The 19,336-nt window shown below is 39.4% G+C and overlaps 1 protein-coding gene across 3 annotated transcripts in view; it reads left to right on the forward strand.

Annotated features, from left to right (window-relative positions):
• The window catches only part of LOC140699109 (trafficking protein particle complex subunit 9-like), a 169,180-nt gene that overhangs the window by 75,291 nt on the left and 74,553 nt on the right, over positions 1 to 19,336 (forward strand). The window contains exon 3 of one of the 3 annotated variants that reach the window (XR_012077130.1): positions 13,093 to 13,119. The exons of the other annotated variants lie outside the window; for them this stretch is intronic. The gene's annotated coding sequence lies outside the window, so the exon portion shown is untranslated. Of the gene's footprint in view, positions 1 to 13,092; positions 13,120 to 19,336 lie in introns of those variants that run through there. 3 annotated transcript variants of the gene reach the window in all.

Below are 19,336 nucleotides of genomic sequence, written 5' to 3' on the forward strand. Positions count from 1 at the left end.
CGCTGCTTCATCTTGGATATTAATTTCAAGCTGAGTCAGTTTGTGGCGGCAGCCTCATCCTACATCAGGAATTTATAGTATCTGCTCTTTGAGGTGAAGACCTGACAGACTTGATTATTTAACAGTCTGCCTTGAATTGATATCTCAGATTCCTTTGTCAAAAGCAAAACAGCAGAAATACAGACGTCCTTTAATGCCAATGTGACCTGGAACGGGATTAGCCTCTGTGCCTCAGTGGTCTTATCTGCGGGTGGGGAAGATGATAACAGTGCTTCCCTCAGAGGAGCTGGTGAGGGGAGAGTCAGAAGCACAAATGGAGGACTTACACGAGGTGCTCATGAATGACCTAGTTTAGTGCTGTCAGTCTGGTGAGGCCTCAGGGGCAGAGATGTCAGAACAGAGCAGTCCTAGCCGGAGCTCGATCCGTGATGGAAGCTGTTATGATCAGTATCACCACTGTTGATTATCAGGTAGTTTATGACTTGGTAATATGAATTCATGAATAATGTTAAAGAACTAGATATCTCAGATCCAGTTTACATAGTCCTCAAAATTTCCTCTGAGAAATAGATGGTTTCTTCCCCATCTTAAATCTGAGATGAGTCTCTAAAAAAGTCTGTATTCCTCCATCTTTTTGCTTTAATTCCCCATTTCTTAAAAAACAAAGTTTTTAAATGGAGTTACTGGGGACTGAACTGAGTGCCTCATGCATGCTAAGCACATACTCTCCCACATGAGGTATAACCTCCTCCCTGATTTTTTTTTAATTTACTTTCTTAATTTACGGAGTTTAGAGGCCTCTAATTCTTTTTCTGGAGACTTGTCCATGAACCTGTAAATCTATAATTAATGGACAAAATTTGGTTTATTAAAAAAATCAATAGAATATTGTGCAGTCCATCCAAAAAGAAATGCTCATTGACTTAAAATGTTTCTCCTTTAAGGTGATTTCTCCTTTGTGGTCTAGCTTAATTTATTAACAGGCATCCTCATCATCATAATGACCAAACTCGCTGTGCGTGGACACCTACCTAAGGCTAAAATGCTTTCCTCATGTTTTAGTTCATAGCAGGTGTTTGATTGTAGGTATCAGTGTCTCCTTTTTTGCAGCTGAGGGATTGAGAGATGGAGCAGCTTGTCCCAAATTACACGCAGCAGGCTGTGGCTAGCTCGGTGCTGGAACCCAGGCTGCACAGGATGCTTTCTTAATTGCTCCTCTAATCAGCCTCCCGTTAAGTGGTTACCCAAACACCTGTGACTCCATAAATGGCCGAGTTTAGTGATCTCAGCTTGATGATGCCTTCAAAGGAGAGACACCATTGAGAAGGTGAGACAGAGTGGCAGAAATTACAATTGTTTATTTTCACAAATTTATAATTCTCAGGTAATTACTTAAAAAGTTAATTTTATATTTTAGTGCTCTGTAAGCACTAAAAACATAACATTAAAAATAATTATAGTGCAAAAGAGAAGTGGGCTCTGAAAGTCCAACCACTGCTATTGATGTTACTTGTTTTTCTCTAGTGGCCCTTATTGACAGAAATACTTACAAAGACTGAATTGGTTTTATGTAGTCTTAATATGGAAGAAAAGATTGTCAGTGAATATTGTAAGTAAAGTCTTTACTCTTTTCTTTCCTGTTGATGAATATGTAAGTTGTTTTCATGGCTTAAGTACATTTCCTCATTTGTGAAATTTTAGTAATATTGTTTAATTTGTCTGACTGTGAGAGTTAGACGCCTTGTATACAAAGAACACAAGAGGTGCTTAATAAAAGTGCTGTCACAATGACAGATATTTTAGATTGATCAACACTGAATACTAAAGAGTGTCGCTTATTTCTGATGCATATTTAATATGTATATGTATGATATATTTGAATATGGTTTAAAGTAACAAGGATTCATTTTTTTTTTGGTGTAGTATGAAGTTTTAATGAAATCTGTATCATTCTAGTGAGACAGGGACTAGTTAAATTGCCTTAATCAGATGACCTTGAAGATTATTTACACAGAATATGTATTGTTACAAATCAGAATTTATGTTGCCGTGTAACCATCCACTCAGATATTTAAATTCGTGGGATTCTGACCAGATCAATTAAGTTTAGTAAAATCCACATTGATCATTTTCAGGAAATAAGCTCCTCTCTTTTGTGATTAAAGAAAATTTTGATTTTTTTCTACACTGTTAACAGGTTTAAAATATCAAAACATTGATTTGACACATTACTTTTTTAATAGAGAGAATAAAGCTCATGCTGTTTTATTATGTAAATAAATATTTTTGTATGTCGACAAACTTGTATGATATCCTGGATCTTTGAGAAGTATTTTGCAAAATATTAGATAACCTACTGTTGGAAAAATACAAACGTGACTTTTATGAACATAGGCGTAGTACAGATCTGTTGGTTTTTGCTACAGTGCAAGACATGAGGCCTAGGATGCCTTTGCTGCCGATTGCCAGGAGGACACATTCCATGTCTCAGTTTCCCCTCCTGTAAAATGAAGTGGCTGAACTGGATTCTTTCCTCTTCTAAGATGAGTTTCCATGAGCCTATGTCTTCTGTTTATATTCAGGAGTATTAGCAGTATCAAATTAAATACTGAATATCCCTCCCTTCCCCCGAATCAAAGTGCAGTATATGCTACATAAGCTTTTAGTTATCTGTTTCTCCTTTCTGATCCTACAGGCAATTTTTGTGTTGCATCTTTCCCGGCAACCTGGAAGGTCATTTTAGCCATAGGTGGCACTGTTGCACATTCTTACAGTCTTAACATTCCTGTTTGTAAAAGAAGGCTTAAATAACTTTATTTTATTTTGATTACTTTACTTAATGCTTCAGAAGAGCCCAATGTCTTTTATGTGTGTCTACCTGGAAAAGTTATTCTGCTTATATCTTAGATTTATTCTGTCATCTCACTGTGAACATTTCAGACTTGCTGTACAAGCAATGGGAAAATCGGGCTTTTCTTCTAGTGTTAGAAACCAGTGAGCCGGGATTTTATAAAACAGCTAGAAGCGGCATCTGGACGACCTTAAAGGTGAAAAGTGTATTGAGTTCCCTGAGTTTTGACCCCGCCGCTGTGTGTTAATTGGTGGTAGGAGATTTGGTACATATACGAAGGGGTGTAGTTTTTTGACTTGGGTTTGGTTGCACGTGCTGCCACTGAGCCACGTGAGCCTGAGACAGTTCGTTTTGAGTTTTTCCCTCGTCTGTGAGATGGGGACATTCATATATGAATTGTAGAATTGTGAGAATTAGAAATTATGTGCAGTGTTTACCACAGTGAGTATGTCAAGAGGGCTCTTAAACTTTAGCTGCTGTTTTGTGTGAAGCCATCATTTGGGAGTCTTTGGCAATTACTAAGAAACAGGAAAATAAGAAGAGCTGTTTTTATGATGAAAGATATTTGAGGAGGTTCCATAGTTCCTATACCCATAATTTAGCATCAGCAGAGTCAGGACAGTTACACAGTCGCCCTGAACCAATGTTAAGCCACAGAATTATTTGTTGCTTCATATATTTTGGGGCTTAAGGAGATCCAATACTTATACACATGTTGTCTCCAGCAGCCAACTGAGAGATGACACAAAAGAGTAGACAGGCGATAAATGTCTTCTTTGTTACTGATGAAGCCACGTTCTTCATGAACTTCAAGGCTGTGGGAAAATGCGTGTCATGATACTGTGTCCCAGAAATACAGACTCACCCTGTCCCATGTAGCTCTGGGCCACAGCGAGCCTTCCCTTGAGAGGACCTGCCCCTTCATGCACAGGGCTTTCCTGCCATGGAGCTGAGCATCCCAGGTGCTTCCCAATGGTGACCAACACTGGAGTGAAAGGAAGGGTTTCACATGCCCCGCTTGTCTCCCCGGACTCACACCTCACTCTGTTAGTGTGATGAGTGCTAGCTGTGGGCCAGGGGCCAGGGGTGTGAAGGGAGAAGCACTCTCCATGGCCCAAAAGAGTGGTTAGGAGGCATCCCCTCCCTCAGTTTAAACAGGTGGTGGGATGGAACATAAGGGTACTCCCCAATTGTTTATAAAAGGAGAAATAAGGATGTTCTTTGGGACTTAGGCTAGCCAGGAAACACATAAGATGATTAGAGGGGAGACTTGTAAATAACTTTGATATTAAGTTGACATTTGTTGAACACCCAAAATGTGCTACATTCTTTTCTGAGCATTTTACAGAAATGAATCCTTCAATCTTCTCAACAAGCGAGTAAGGAAGGTTTGATTGTTATCCCAGTTTTACAGTGTGGAAATTGAGGCACACAGAGGGTAATTAAGTTGGCAAAATCACAGAACTAGTAATTGGCAGAGCTGGTATTTAAACCCTGGCTGTCTGGTTTTGAGGCTCCCAGAGATGGGCTTTTTGTGTTTAGCGTTATCAGCATCCCTGAATCTTTGTACCTCTGTGCATCAGTTAGCCTATAAAGGACAGGGAAAGGAGAGTTACATGGGTGCTCATAGTCATGTCTTGCCGCTGTCCACGGAGAGTGCACCGTGATTGGCGTTAATTGTCTTCTGGGCAGTAGATCTGTTCGTATAATAGAAATTTAGTTCATTGAGTTAATCTAGAAACCCTTCCTGCTCCGTTTCTGTCCATGCTTGCCATGTGACTGCCTGCCCGATATTGGGCAGTGGAGGAGAAAATGTACTCATGGTTGAACTCTGATATTTCAGTCTGGTTCATAGATTCACGTCTTCTGTTACATTAATAAGCTAAGTTTCTGGTTTTCTTGCATCAGTGTCTCATGACTTTGGTTAATGTGAAACCAGTCCATGGGAGCCCAGGGGTGATGACGGTATAATTTCTGAGCACGCTGTGGCACTTCTACCCATGCAGACGTGGCTGAAGGATGTCCACCTTCCTCACTGATTTCCCCCAACAGCAGGGTCCTCTCCCACCCCTGGATGTGAGGTTGGGAGCTCTCTGAGTAGGCCAGTCAGAGGCCCAGTTAACCAATCAGAAAATGATGAAGTACCTGGAAGTGGGTTTAATAGAAGAAAAGGTCTTCCAGGTAGTCAGATGGGCTGTTCGAGTCCATTTGGTGAAAAGCTGTCCACTGTCTGTGGTTTAGCTGCTTCTTTGCTATTGAAAAGTCTGGAGTAGATGAAGGGATTTTAAAAAGCAGAAAGGAATGATTTCAGGTGGTACGTCCACACTGGTGAGAAGTGATGGATGACCACCAGTGTGAGGCATAGACAGAGTCTTACAAACTTCATAAAACAGCATTAAAAGCTCTGCCATCTGAGTGCACTTCATATGGGGTCCAGATCATCACTGGTGACGCAGTGAGGGCAAGTAACTGATGATGGCAGAAAGAACATGGACGCATCAAAAAGGTCTCGTTCACGTTCCCTGTTTAAGGGATGCGGCACAGTGTAATATATTTGAGCTGGTTTTTCACTGAAAAATTTTTAGTGTTTTCTGGGACTCCCCAGTACCCCAAGGGTCCATGCAGCTGGGTGTCCCCTCAGTGCAGCACTGTCAGCGCTTGCCCTGGGCTGACGCGGTGTCACACGGAGTAGGACGGTCAGCGTCCCCGGCTCCTCTGAGCTCCGTCACCTCATCCGCAGAGCTGGGTTTCTCATCCGTGTCTACTTAGTAGGGTTGTTGAGAATCACACGTGAAGCTTCAGGGGTGACTTGTGGTTGTCTCTGTGATTGGCATATAGTGAATATTTGATAGAAACACTTGTTTTTTTAGTATAATTGTAGTACCTAGGTTGCAGTGGTTTTTAGTCTGCGTTTTTTTATAACTTTATTCTTATTTTTTTTGTTTTGCATCTTTGTTTATTTATTTTTATTTTTATTTTTTAACATTTTTTATTGATTTATAATCATTTTGCAGTGTTGTGTCAAATTCCAGTGTTCAGCACAATTTTTCAGTCATTCATGGAAATATACACACTCATTGTCACATTTTTTTCTCTGTGATTTATCATAACATTTTGTGTATATTTCCCTGTGTTTATTCTTTTTTTTTACATTTTTTACTGATTCATAATCATTTTACAGTGCTGTGTCAAATTCCAGTGTTCAGCACAATTTTTCAGTCATTCATGGACATATACACACTCATTGTCACATTTTTTTCTCTGTGATTTATCATAACATTTTGTGTATATTTCCCAGTGCTATACAGTGTAATCTTGTTTATTTATTCTACAATTTTGAAATCCCAGTCTATCCCTTCCCACCCTCTACCCCCCCCCGGTAACCACAAGTCTGTATTCTCGGTCCATGAGTCTATTTCTGTCCTGTATTTATGCTTTGTTTTTGTTTGTTTTTGTTTTTTAGATTCCGCATATGAGCGATCTCATATGGTATTTTTATTTCTCTTTCTGGCTTACTTCACTTAGAATGACATTCTCTAGGAGCATCCATGTTGCTGCAAATGGCATTATGTTGTCGGTTTTTATGGCTGAGAAGTATTCCATTGTATAAATATACCACATCTTCTTTATCCAGTCACCTGTTGATGGACATTTAGGTAGTTTCCATGTTTTGGCTATTGTAAATAGTGCTGCTATGAACATTGGGGTGCAGGTGTCAATCTGAAGTAGTTTTCCTTCTGGGTACAAGCCCAGGAGTGGGATTCCTGGGTCATATGGTAAGTCTATTCCTAGTCTTTTGAGGAATCTCCACACTGTCTTCCATAGTGGCTGCACTATTCTTATTTTTAAATATGCACATAGTTTATTTATTTTTTTGGAGGTACTGGGGACTGAAGCCAGGACATTGTGCATGCTAATCAGGTGCTCTACAACTGAGTAAAACACACCCTCCTTTTCTGCACTTGAATATAAATATTGCTATACACAAAATAGCTCTTAAACACCATCATGGGACCTAGTCACTGTATAGACAATTGAACACGTATGCTATTTCAATAGGAATAAATGTTGATGAGACATACATTTCTGAATCTGTTAATGTGCTTAAAAACGATCATAGGTAGTGATAAACACGAATCTTTGATCCAGTACTTCTTAGGGTCTGTTTTGCCATCAAGGGAAATTACATTCTACAGAGAAGGCTAATTGGGTCTCTTTGATATTTGGATGGTTTAGCAGATGATGAAGGCTTTCAAAAGCTGAAAGTTTTGTATTTTGAATTAGCTACAAAGTTATCTTCTACAAGTTGTAAGTACTAAGCTTGTGAAGTGCTCAGTAATCCAGGGGGTATGTGTCTGTGTCTGTGTGAACGTTTGTGTGTGTGATATCAGGAAGATAGAAAGAAGTTCCATATAGACTTCTGATAACTTTCTCCTCCATTTCAAGGTGTAGGCATATATTTACATAAATAAATTGATATTCTTTTGTCATTTGGCATGTTGGGAATAAGACTTTCTCATACTTGTTTCAGAAGGGTTAGGGAGGTTGAGCTTAGGAAATGGGAGGAGATAGAGACAGGGAGGTTCTTTAAACTGTGCAGAATGAGAAATAGTAACTTTTCTCTTTTCTTCTAGAGCAAACTGGCACTGAATTGTAACATAATATTACTCAGAATTGCTTTTCTGATCAGATACAAGTACCTCAGATTTTTTAAGGCAACATGAAAGATGAAATATGTTTTAGCATTTATCTTTAAAAGAAGTTTTATTTTTCAAGTAAAAGGTTATAGCCTGTTCTTTCTTCCAGCGGTACAAGAAATTCTCATTGATCTATCTAAATGACCTCTGTGCTTAGATTCTTTGTGTTTTTTTTTCTTTAAGTGCTTGTTTCATTGTGGTTTGAATGAATGTTTAAAATTTCTGGATTTTGATCTTTAGAACATGCTGATTTATCAAAACTGTTAAAAACCTGATTGTTCTCTGCTCCTGGTTTGGTGGGACAACCTACTGATTTCTGTTGTCTGTTCAAGAGGGAAATTCTTCCTCTAGCCTGCAGATCATTAAGTGAATGGTTTGCAGTGTGCCTTTAAAATTATTTGTATGCATTGAGCATGTTTGTCCAGTGAAATTTAAATTGACTCATTGTAATGACTTTGCTTTGATTCTGTGGTTTTGATCCTCTCCACAAGAATTTGAATTCTCTGTTGCATTTTGTATACGTGTTCTTAACAGGGGAAGAAATTTTACATTTTTTACAGAGGTGGGTTTTCCTATCCCCTCTGAATGCCTTCTAAAATTGATACATTAAAAATCTGTTATTGCAGTGCATAATTATTTCATAAACTATTTTTTGGCATAATCAGAAACAATGACCAAGAATGATAATAAAAAATACGAAAATCTTCCTTCCTTTGAAGAATAGAAATCAGGTAGTCAGTCTCCCTCATGCTTTGTGCCTGACACACTTACTCTCATGTCATTGTGTATCATGATTCGGAGATGGAGTTGCTTCAGGTTTATAGATTTTTGTTTTAACATTTGTGTTGAATACTTTCTCCAGACTGATGTTTCCTGTTGTGTTTGTGGAAAGAGTAGAAGGGAAAAAAATAATTTGTTTTGTTTTCAGGAGGCCTGAGTTGATGAGAAAAGTGTTGAGGGTGGGCTGAGGAAAAGAGTGACACTCCCTCTCCTCCTGGCTGAAATTGATGAACAAAGAAATCAATTAAGTATATCGATATTTGACCAATAGAATTTAGCGAGCCCAAACTGGCTAGAAATGCACAACGGAAATTACTGAATTCAGCTTCAGAATGAGGTGCTTTACCAAGTAGAAGCAGCAGAGAGCAATCAGAAAAATCAGTAATATGATGAGATATAAAAGGAATATTATATCTTTTATTGCTGAAACTTTTCTACGGAAAGTTGTGTAGAGCTAAAATTAAGTTTCAAGCATCAGGAGTTAAGAGAGTGGGTGGTTCCGTAGGATCGTTATTCTCGGATGTGCGTAGACCCTGCTAGAGTGGCTGAAGATGGCAGGAAGAGACCCACATCCAGGATTAGTCATCCTAGGGTGTCCTCCATAATGGTTCCATGTGGGAGCCCATGATTGGGTTAACAAATTATAACACAGCACAGTCGCCTCTGAACTTTAAGAAGAAAAAATATGCTTTGGTACTGCTTTGCAAGCAAGTTCCTGTGCATCTTCACTCCAGTCTCCTTTCCTTAAAAAGCAGAGACAATGCTTTGCTTGTGTAGTTGAGGTTTTAGGTAGCACTCTGCTGGTTGCAAAGCAAGGACCGAGACCCTCAGCTATAAACGCTGGGCTTGTGTGTTGTTAGTCTATTATCCCCAAAACAAAGACCTGGCTGGTCTGGTGGTGTGCTTTGTAATGAACATATCTAAAAGTGTATCTTGTTCCCCTCACCCCATGACTTCCCTAAACATACACTAATCCTTTGTACTCATTGTATATTCTACAATCTCTGCCTCATCCTGTCTTTCCCGAATTTCCTCCTTACTATCTCACAACTGTTAACGAAGTTTTCCTTTGATTATACACAATAAATATGGGAACATTTGAGAGGCTCATGGAGATGGCTCCCTACTCCCTCTCGATTTCTTGACTTTTTCCACAGAGTCTTGAATAATCATTCCGTGTCGGTAAGACTTCTGCCAGCCAGAACCCACAGTTCCAGGTGAGAAGGATGCAGGCTTTATCTCTCCTACCGGAGGGAGAGACAGAAGAGAATTGAGATATGCTCCCCCGTAATCCCTTCCTGCCCCAGGTCTACTGCAGTTCACCTGCAGCCTTCTGGCCTCTGCTCAGCGGGCCTCTGTCCCAGGACTAAACTCATCCTTTTCTTCCCTTGTCAACATTTCCGGTACCTTTCAGAACTTGGTCTCTTCCCTGCAATTCAACCCTGGCAGATGTGATGGTGGTCAGCGTGCTGGTGGGCAGTCCTTTGGGGACCCCCAGGAGCCATGCTGATTCTCCTGAGTCTATCAATCTGGGTTACAGAACAGTCGAGCACCGAAGGAAGCCCATTCACGTGATGTCAACACAGCATTTCATCACTTTCATTTTATTTTTAAATTTTCGGTGGAGAAAATATTTGTAGCAAACTCTTCCAGATATTCGCCGCCTGCTTTCCTCACCACCATTTCCTTGTTGGCTCTGGTGCTAGTTTTATGAATCAGGATTCTTCTCTGGTCATTTCTGGCAGCAGGGCATGCCGAATCCTTGATCTGCATTTGAAGCAGAATGCTTCTTCGTGATGTCAAGGTGATTCTCCTATTTCTGAATATTTCGTGTACACTCAGCAACTGTTTCAAGTGAAATGCTCTTGTCCAATTTCGGTTAACTCACATTTGCTGATCTCCTGCTTTCATGCTGAGGGCAGTTTCTTTTTCCTCTAATAAAAGTTAGCAATTTGCATTTACTCTGGAAGGTACTGCCCCGAGATGCTTTTGTTCTGAAGAGTTTTAATACAATTCACCCATTAAAATGTACATCGGTTTTTACTCTATGCCCAGAATTGTGCATCCCATTCAATCTTAGAACATTTTCATCCCCCCAACAGGATGCCCCGTATGCATAAGCAGACATTCCCATCTTCCCCATCCTCCCCCAGCCCCAAGGAGCCACTTTTCTCTCTGTGGATTTGCCTGTGCTGGACATTTAATGTAAATCGAGTCACTTCATGTAAGTGGAACCGTCTATTGTGACCGACTACTTTCACACTGAGTAACGTTTTCAATGTTTGTCCATGTTGTGGCCTGAGTCACTATTCTATGCTTTGCTATTGCTGAATAACATTCCACTGTATGGCTGGGCCCCTCCGTTTACCCATTCACCAGGTGATAGGCATATGGGTTGTTTCTGCTTTTTGGCTGTGATGAGTAATGTCGCCGTGGACACTCATGTGGGATTTTTTATGTGGATATCTGTTTTCAGTTCTCTTTCGTGTGTGCCCAGAGAGCAGAATTGCTGGGTAAGTCAGAAACGAAATGTTCAACTCTCTGAGGCCCTCCCAGGCTGTTTTCCAAAGTGGCCACGCTGTGTTACGTCCTCACCAGCAAGGGCTGTGCGCTCCACTTCCTCTGTGTCCTCATTAGTGCTTGTTACCATTTTTTTTATTATAACCTATTGTTGTGAGTGTGAAGCGGCTTCTCCTAGTGGTTTTGACTTGATTTTCCTTACAGCTAATGCTATTGAACATCATTTCATTGTGCTTATTGGACATTTCTATGTTTTTCTTGAAAAATACCTTTTCAGAACATTTATTAATTTTTTAATTGAGTTGCCTTTTTATTGTTGAGTTGTAGGGGGTTTTTTTCTTCATTTGGAGATACAAATTCCTTATGAGATAAATGATTTGAAAAAATTTTCTCTAGTGTGTTGTTTTTTCACTTTCTGAATGGTGCCCTTTGAAGCAAAGTTTTAAATTTTGATGAACTCCAATTTATCTCTGTTTTCATTGTTCCATGTGTTTTGGGGTATTATTTTAAATCTGAAGTATTTTATTTAAGCTTTTATGTATAAAATATCTAAATTTGTAGAAACAGTCTAGGAGATGGGTGTGGTTGTTTTCTCCCGTCTTTGGATAAGAGACTGAGGTGCAGAAAATTTCACTGAAATATCAGTGTCACAGCTACCCAGTGCTGTGGGAGTTCAGACCCCTCATGTTTTTCCCCAGAATATGTGATCTTCACCACCATGCTCCACTACTGCCTGGAATCATTAATGAAAACATCTTTCCTTTTTTGATTTCTTGTTAGTTTGTTTTCTCATTGGGGACCTCATCTCCTTATTTTCCTTTCGGATGTCAGTGTAGATTTATTATAGGGCTCATGTAGGCAGAAGCATTGCTATCAGTTAACTTCTATATTACTCACTCTCCAGTGATGATTGTTGCTAGTTGACCTAATCAAGTCATGCTTAAGTCTTTCCTGCTCATGACACTAAAAACAGTCATGACATACAGAACGCTCAAAGAAGAAAGTACTTGATTGATTTTATTTTGCTACCCAATCAAACCAATCAAGTAAAAACCCCAGTGTTGACACAGAGTATAAGCCCTCCAGAATAGGGTCACTGTCTTCCTTGTGTTTCATTTATTTGGTCACAGTGTCTGGATAGTGCTTTGCTGTCCAGCAGTTTTGTGAGGATACTGTGCTCGTGAATATTTGTAAGCACAGAATTTTGACAACAGACTGTGTTGTTCATTTCACAAGGGAAAAGATAATATAGAAATACTGCTCAGATCTATTTTAAAATTAAGCTTGGAAATTTGAGAAGAATTCAAGAAGCCATACAGAGCTCTTTTTCACTAATTTTAGATCTATCTTAGACACTTTATGGTTACATAGCAGAGTAACTTATCAAGTAGATTTGACAAGAGGAGTGTTATATTGATTATTTGATCTAGTTGAAATATTCTACCAGGGATAAAGTCATAAGTGCCCATAAATGAACAAATATGTTTGTATTTCTATGCAACATGGGAGCAGACTACATATGTTTCTATATAATATATATGACTGTGTGTTTTAATCTGCCTGTCAGTGTTTTTTATAGTTTTTCAGCAATGTTATAACTTCAGAATTCTTCTAAGTTATTCACTCCCGATATTACTGCAGTTTGTACTGTGTATACTATCTTATGGATGGGATTCCACTGTCCCCTCAGTGAGGAATTTCCTCTCCTATTCCGTTAGTAGCAGAGTTAAAGGAACTGTGATTTCTAGGCCTTTGCTTTCCATGTGTTTGCAGTTGGCTGTAAATCACGAATTTCCCTTTCTTGAGTTTTCATTTTTCAATAAGAATTTTTAAAATAATTGTTAATATGTTTCACCAGTCTCCCTAGAAACTTGATGTGTTTGTGCTTTCCAGTTTTCAATTTATGAAAATTGTAAATGCACACTTGTTTTCAAGTAGTCCTTTTTCACTAGATATTTGTTTACTTCTTTAGAGTTAAAATAATTTTTTTCCCAATGAATGAATCGGTGTTCATGTTTTAAAAGATAACTTACTTTATATTTTTCTTATTCTAACAGGTATATTTGTTGTACAGAATTTAGAAAATAAGGATAAACAAAATAATAACTTAAAAATGGCCTCTAATCTCACTTGGAGATACAGATGTAAGGTTTGAAATTGAGAATTACAAGTCCTCTCACGTTGTACTTCTCTTTCAAGTACGTTTTGGTTACTGAGACCCTCGAATTCCCATAAGAATTGTAGCAGCAGCTAGTCAGTTACTGCAGAGGAGCCCGCTGGGATTGTGATCGAGACCACGTTGTATGTATGCATCGCTCTGGAGAGCACTGCCATCCCAAGAATGCTGTCATCTGATCCAGGAATCTGCGTGGTGTGTCTTTCCAGGTATTTAGGTCTTCTTTAATTTATTTCAGCAATGTGTATGGTTTACATAGTATTATTTTATTTATTTTTTGCCTTTATACTGAGGACAAGTGTGCAAGGTACCAGGATTAGAATTGTATTATAGCCCCGCAACTTGCTGCCACCATGGACGCTGCGGTCTCTCTTTGCCCTTTGTAAAATCTCGCAGAAAATAGGACCTAAGTAACTCTCTCTTGAAAGAATGATTATATGATTGCTGGATGATGCTTGAGAGTCCTTGTGATGATGTCTTTTTCCCAGACTTTCCTCTCTTCTTAACTATGCCCTTTCCCTTCCTTTCTTCCAGCCTGGGTTTCAGCGTGCCTGTGGCATTGATTTTTCTTGTCTGTGGACTCATCCTTTCACTAGTTCATGATAATGTAACATGTGGGCTGTGGAAACTTGCTAGATGTCAAGAAAGAGCAAATCCATTGCATGCTAGATTTTTTAGAGTGTGTTATTGTATTATCGATTGAAATGAAATCAGGCTGACCCATTGAGCCATCCCCTGAGCTCTTTTCGCCTTCCTACAGGTGATACTGCTCTCGTTGCTGCATGTGCCCTTCCCCCAGACTCGGTTTTGGAGTTGAGTAAGTCACCATCACTGGAGCCCTCTCATTAAAAGATGAAGAAAACCTTTGCTCCTTCTCCCTGGTTGGGGACTTGGATGAGATGAGGTAACAGATAAAGAATGGAGCCCCACCTCATTCTGACCACCGCTCTTTCCGTTCATTTCTCCAGGGGAAGGGTACAATTCAAAAATATAAAGATTGTGAGCTAATGAGATAGACAAGACAACCGATCATTTATTAAATACACATTCATGCCAGAAACAAATGTATTATACACACAAAAAGCACATAAATTACGGTAGTACTGTGGTTACAAACGTGGGTCCGAGTTCGATTCCTGCTCTGGAGTGACAAGTCCTGTGAGATGGAGAAATGGTAGATCGGCTTAGCCTCTCTTGGACTTGTTTTCTGTCCTGCAGAGATGGGGTTCGCTAGGCATCCCTACCCCGTAGAGTTGCTGTGGGGTGTAAATGACGTGAGTGGGCAGCCCGAGCACACCTGCTCGTTCCTCGTAAGTGCAGGATAGCACAGCTTTTGCGGTGATGCCTTTATGACCACACCGTGTAGACTCTCAGTGCTCCGAAGGGATGCCTTGTGGATTGGAGATGGGATTCTCAATTCTGTAAATACCCAAGAATTGGGTTATTGGGCCTTGCTGATTTGAATCTATTCTTTAGAAAGTACATAATGTAGATATATTTTTCAAACATGCATGCTTTTTATCTTTTATTATTTATACTTCTACCCTCTCATCTCTTGGTGTGACATTTCATGGAATCCAGGAAACAGTCCTAAGCCACCTGCCTCTTCACACTTCTTTGTGGTGGTTTTCTTCCCTGACTAGAAGAGGGTTTTGCATAGGAAATTTTGTTTGCTCCCCTTCTCTTGGAGTCTCCCTGTTTGTCTGCCCATCTGTCACCTGTCCATCTGTCCATTTCTCTACCCACTCATTCTTCTGACTTGTTCCAAGAAGCATTTCAGGCAGCTTACAGAAGAACAGATACCAAATAAACAGGTGAGAAAATGGGGCCAATTTCAGACAGTGAGGCTTGCAGTTGAGCCTGTGTGAGATTTGCAGGCATGAGACACACGCCTCTGCCTTGTGCCTTATAAGATAGACAGCATCAATATGCCTGAGGCTCCCAGCAGACACAGGGAAACAGGGTTTGTGGGAGATGCTTACTGGCTGTGAAATAAATAAGTGGCTTAGGAGAAGCCCAGACTTTCCAACTACTAAGGCTTAGGAGAATATATTGAGTGTCTTCCAAAATCAGATTATTGCATCTTTTCTTTTTCAGAGTTTTATGTATAGTTGGTTTACATTCTATACCTGGAAATTTCTCCAAAACTGCTGCCCACGTGAGTCCCATGACTCGGGAATGGGGTGGTTCTGCTCATTGACGGGTGTTGGCCAGAAACGGAAAATGACAGCCTCAAAGGAGCCTGGGATTAAGCAGTTATGTTTTGTCAGTGCTGTAGATTTCAGAAAATACTTTTACCATTTCTCTCCGCCTGAGGAAGCAGCGTGCTCTCTTCCCAGCATCAGGAGCTCAGGGCCACGTGATGGTGGGGGCTGACTGCACTGTCGTCAAAACAGCTGTGCTAGTCACTGCAGGTGTGGTGCTTTCACGTAGTGCATTTCATGTTCTTTAATAGGTTTCAACAGGTAGTTAATTAACTGAGTTAATTAACATTTAATAAATATAATGCTTTGTTGAAAAGACAGTTATAGGCAGAATATAAGTTGTGAACAATATAAAAACTGTTTCAATACTGAAATTTCAGTAGGGAAGATTCAGTTTATCTTATTTCCGCCTCTCTTTAAAAGAGAAAAGAAACAAGACAGAAAAAGCAGAGGATGATTTCTGTTCTTCCTCTCGGCTTGCAGGTGCCTTCACCTCCAGTGGCATCCATCCAGACACCAGCACTGACACTGGCCGTGCTCAGAACTGCCTCAGCCCTGAAGACACAACTGACAAATGGAAGGGGGACGCGCCCTGTTACAGCGGGTGCTTTCAATTTTTGGGTCCTTATGTAACTGCGCGGTGTTATTCAGGATCACCCATTCTGCACTGTGTGACGGTGCTTCGGTGTCTCCTAGTTATTTGTTTCTGTAAGTACTCATGTATTTTTTCCAATGTGTGTTACTAGACATCTAAAAATGCATTTTTCAGATGAAAAATAATGTGTATTTAATATAAAATTCTGAAAAAAGGGTCAAAAGGGTCTATCCTGTTCCCAGTATTCAGAGATAATAATTAACACTTTAAAATCTATTTTCTGTTCTTTTCATCAGTGTGTATTACCTCTGTCATAAAAACCAGCGAGCACTGTGTACCTGTTTGCTGTGTGGAGACCTCCATTTTCCATTCGGCTTATTACACATTTTTCTACAATATTCTATCTCCGCTGGCATGATTTTTAATGACCATTATAGCATTCTGTCTTGTGGAGTCCTCGTCCATTTTACTTTGGACTTAAGTAAACTTTTAAATTCCAAGTAAACTTAACTGGAATACTGAAAAGAGAACTGTGGTGGTACCGAAAGTCCCCTACTTCCTTCCCCTTTTCTCCTGAGAGTAAAAACTGCTGACAATGTGGAGTATATATTTCATGACCTTTATGCCTATGTCATATATATATACACATACATAAACGAATATGAGAAATCTATGTCTATGTGTGTGTGTATATGCTTTATTGAAAAATAAGGCCATACTATATGTTTTCTGCAGCTCGGTTTATTCACTAAGGTATATATCACAGACGTCCTCTCCCTCCAGACTCACCTGGTCCTTTCAGATAGAGTAGAGTGGTCTCCTGATGTGCAGGTTTGGTCTCTTGTGAAAGGACACCTTTCGTGGGAGAGAACTGTGGACAAGGCCTTGGACCACGCCGAAACACCGGAACTTTAGTGGCCACAGCTCACCGTGATTTACCGCATCATTGTCTTGATGGTGGACACTTAAGTTTTCTCCATTTTCCACTGTCAGAAAGGGTGTCTGACTGGCATCCTTCTTGTACAAACATTCCTGTGATCTTGTATAAGTATTCCTTTAGTTAAGGTTTCTGGAAATTTAGTCCTTGGATGTGACAACTACATAAATCACAGGCTCCTTTCAAGTGAATCTAGAAATTCCTTCTCCTGTGGGGAATGAAAAGATGTAGAATAACTTATGTAACCAATTCTCTATCCCTGGGTATGATTCCACTTCAGCTTTTCTTCCCACCAATGTAAACAGTGCTGTGTAAATTCTCTGATGAGTACATCTATTTGAACTGATTCTTTTTGTAAATGAAACGATTCCTAAAATTGAAGTTCAGCCTGTGTGTACACACGTTTTCCAGGGTTTACATATCCATTGACATGTCGTCCTCCAAAAGATCGCTCACAGTTTGTTGTCTCAATGATGGACACTAGCTAGAATATCTTTTAAAAATATTTGCCAATATGATGAGCAAAATGATTTTCATTGTTTTAGTTTGCACTTTATGACCAGTGTGGTATTGAGCATTTTACACTCATTAGCCATCTGACTTTTAAAAAGTGAATGATCCCTTTTGTCCTTTGCAAATATTTAAGTGAGGGAGCTTCTGGTTGCTTTGTGACAGCTCTATGTATATTATGAACATTAGCCCCTTGTCTTCATCAACATGTATCACAGAGCTTTCCCTTGTCATTTTTTGCCTTTCATTTTGTTCAGTAGGTTCATTTTTGTTATGGCCCAAAATAAACTTTAGATAGTAAATGTCTTCTTTTTCGGTTTTATTCTTGATATTATTCTTAGAAATGCTTTCTTATAATGGTATAAATTTCTTCTGTAGGTTTTCTTAATCTCTAAGATGGAGATGATAATAGTGCTTGTCATAGTGAGGAGAAGCTGAATTGATATGAGCAAAGAGTTGTATTTGCTCTTATTAGTACTTTCTATTATTTACATCACTTTCTGTAATTTTTCTTGCGGTCATTTTGACCGGAATAGAATTTGTTTTTTCAAGGGGATTCTGTGATTGTCCCAAGACAATTATTGAATTCCTACTTTGCTCTTTAATTTGAAATCCCACCTGTAAAAATACTTATGTACACTAGAGTCTCTTTTTGAGCTCATGATTTATTTCTGTCAATCTTACTTTCCTACACTAGCACTATATCTTACATATTGTAAAAATTTATTTAATATCTGACAGTGCAAATTTTTTGATTTGCTTTTCGATCCCTATTTTTCTTTGCTAGTATTATGACTTCATTTTTTCTGAAAAATTCTAATATAATTTTTTCAAGTTAAAAAAAAGGATAAGTGTTGTCATGGGATTTTTTAGTAATTTTGAATTATCTTTAGGAGAACGTACATCTTTACAAAACTGTTTTCCTCCATACAAAGGTTGATGTCTCTACTTTCACACTTCTTACTTTACCCCTCAGTACAGTCCTGTACTTCCTCCATATACAACATGGGCATTGTTTTTGAGTTTATTCCAGATTATTGTTGATGTTTTTATTAATTTTTTAAGTGAGAAATTTTTGCTATTATATTTTTTAACTGTTAAAACTGACACCTAGGAAGGCAGATTCGGTTTGTAAATACTCACTTTGTAACTTCTCATTTAAAATTGTAAGTATTAAGTACTCGATACAGAATCCTTTCTTTTCTGTTTTTAAAAATTTGTTTCCAAGATTCTCAAAATGGTCATAGCTAAGTAGTATAGGTGGGGAGAGAGATGGAGAGAGGTAGTGTGGCTCATGTACAAACTGTGAGCACTTTCATGGCTGCCTTTATGCTGGAAAAGCTGCTGAAGAGTCCAGGTTAGACCAGGGGTGGCTTTGTATGCACTTGAAAGCCAGCTTTCCTGCCTGTATGGTGAAGCCTGGTGGGCGTGGCAGGTAGATGATCAAGGTCGAATGGAGGTTATTGGCTGCACAGAGCTCTGTGTCTGAGAACTGGAGGCCATCGCCATGGGAAATGCTTGGTGCCAGGAACAATGCAGAGGAGCTGGGGACCCTGTGTGTTAAGGATTTTCCAGCCCTCGGAGTGAGAAGTTCAGACTCTGCATTCAGATCTGAGTTTGAATTCATCCTCTTTAGTTTACTTGTCCTCTGACTTTGGTCAAGCTATATACCCTCTTTCACTTCCTGTTACCTTGTCTCTCAAAGTAGGAGAATTACAGCCTGCTGCTAGAGTGTTTGATCAGGTTAAATAATTTGTGTCTATAAGATGTCACGTACAGTCACAAGCTCAGTGAGAAAAGGGCTGTTGCCTGTTCTTCTGCAACTCAGTGCTTGACAAGACATGGGGGAAAGCCAGTCCGTAATTTGTGTGTGATGCAAGTAGGAACAAAAATAATGTCTTGCCTTTCCCTAGCAGTACTCTTACAGCTTTGCTTCATTTACTTCTTTCCTCCTTTCCTTTCCTCTTTCCCATCCTCCACCAAAAGAGCCTGAGACTCTCTCAGAATAATAGATTCAAATTAATTTAAAGGTAGGCTCATTCTCACGAAATAATAGTAACATAAAA

Source organism: Vicugna pacos, chromosome 1 (genome assembly GCF_048564905.1).
Source record: "Vicugna pacos chromosome 1, VicPac4, whole genome shotgun sequence".
In the NCBI taxonomy this organism is placed as follows: Eukaryota; Metazoa; Chordata; class Mammalia; order Artiodactyla; family Camelidae; genus Vicugna; species Vicugna pacos.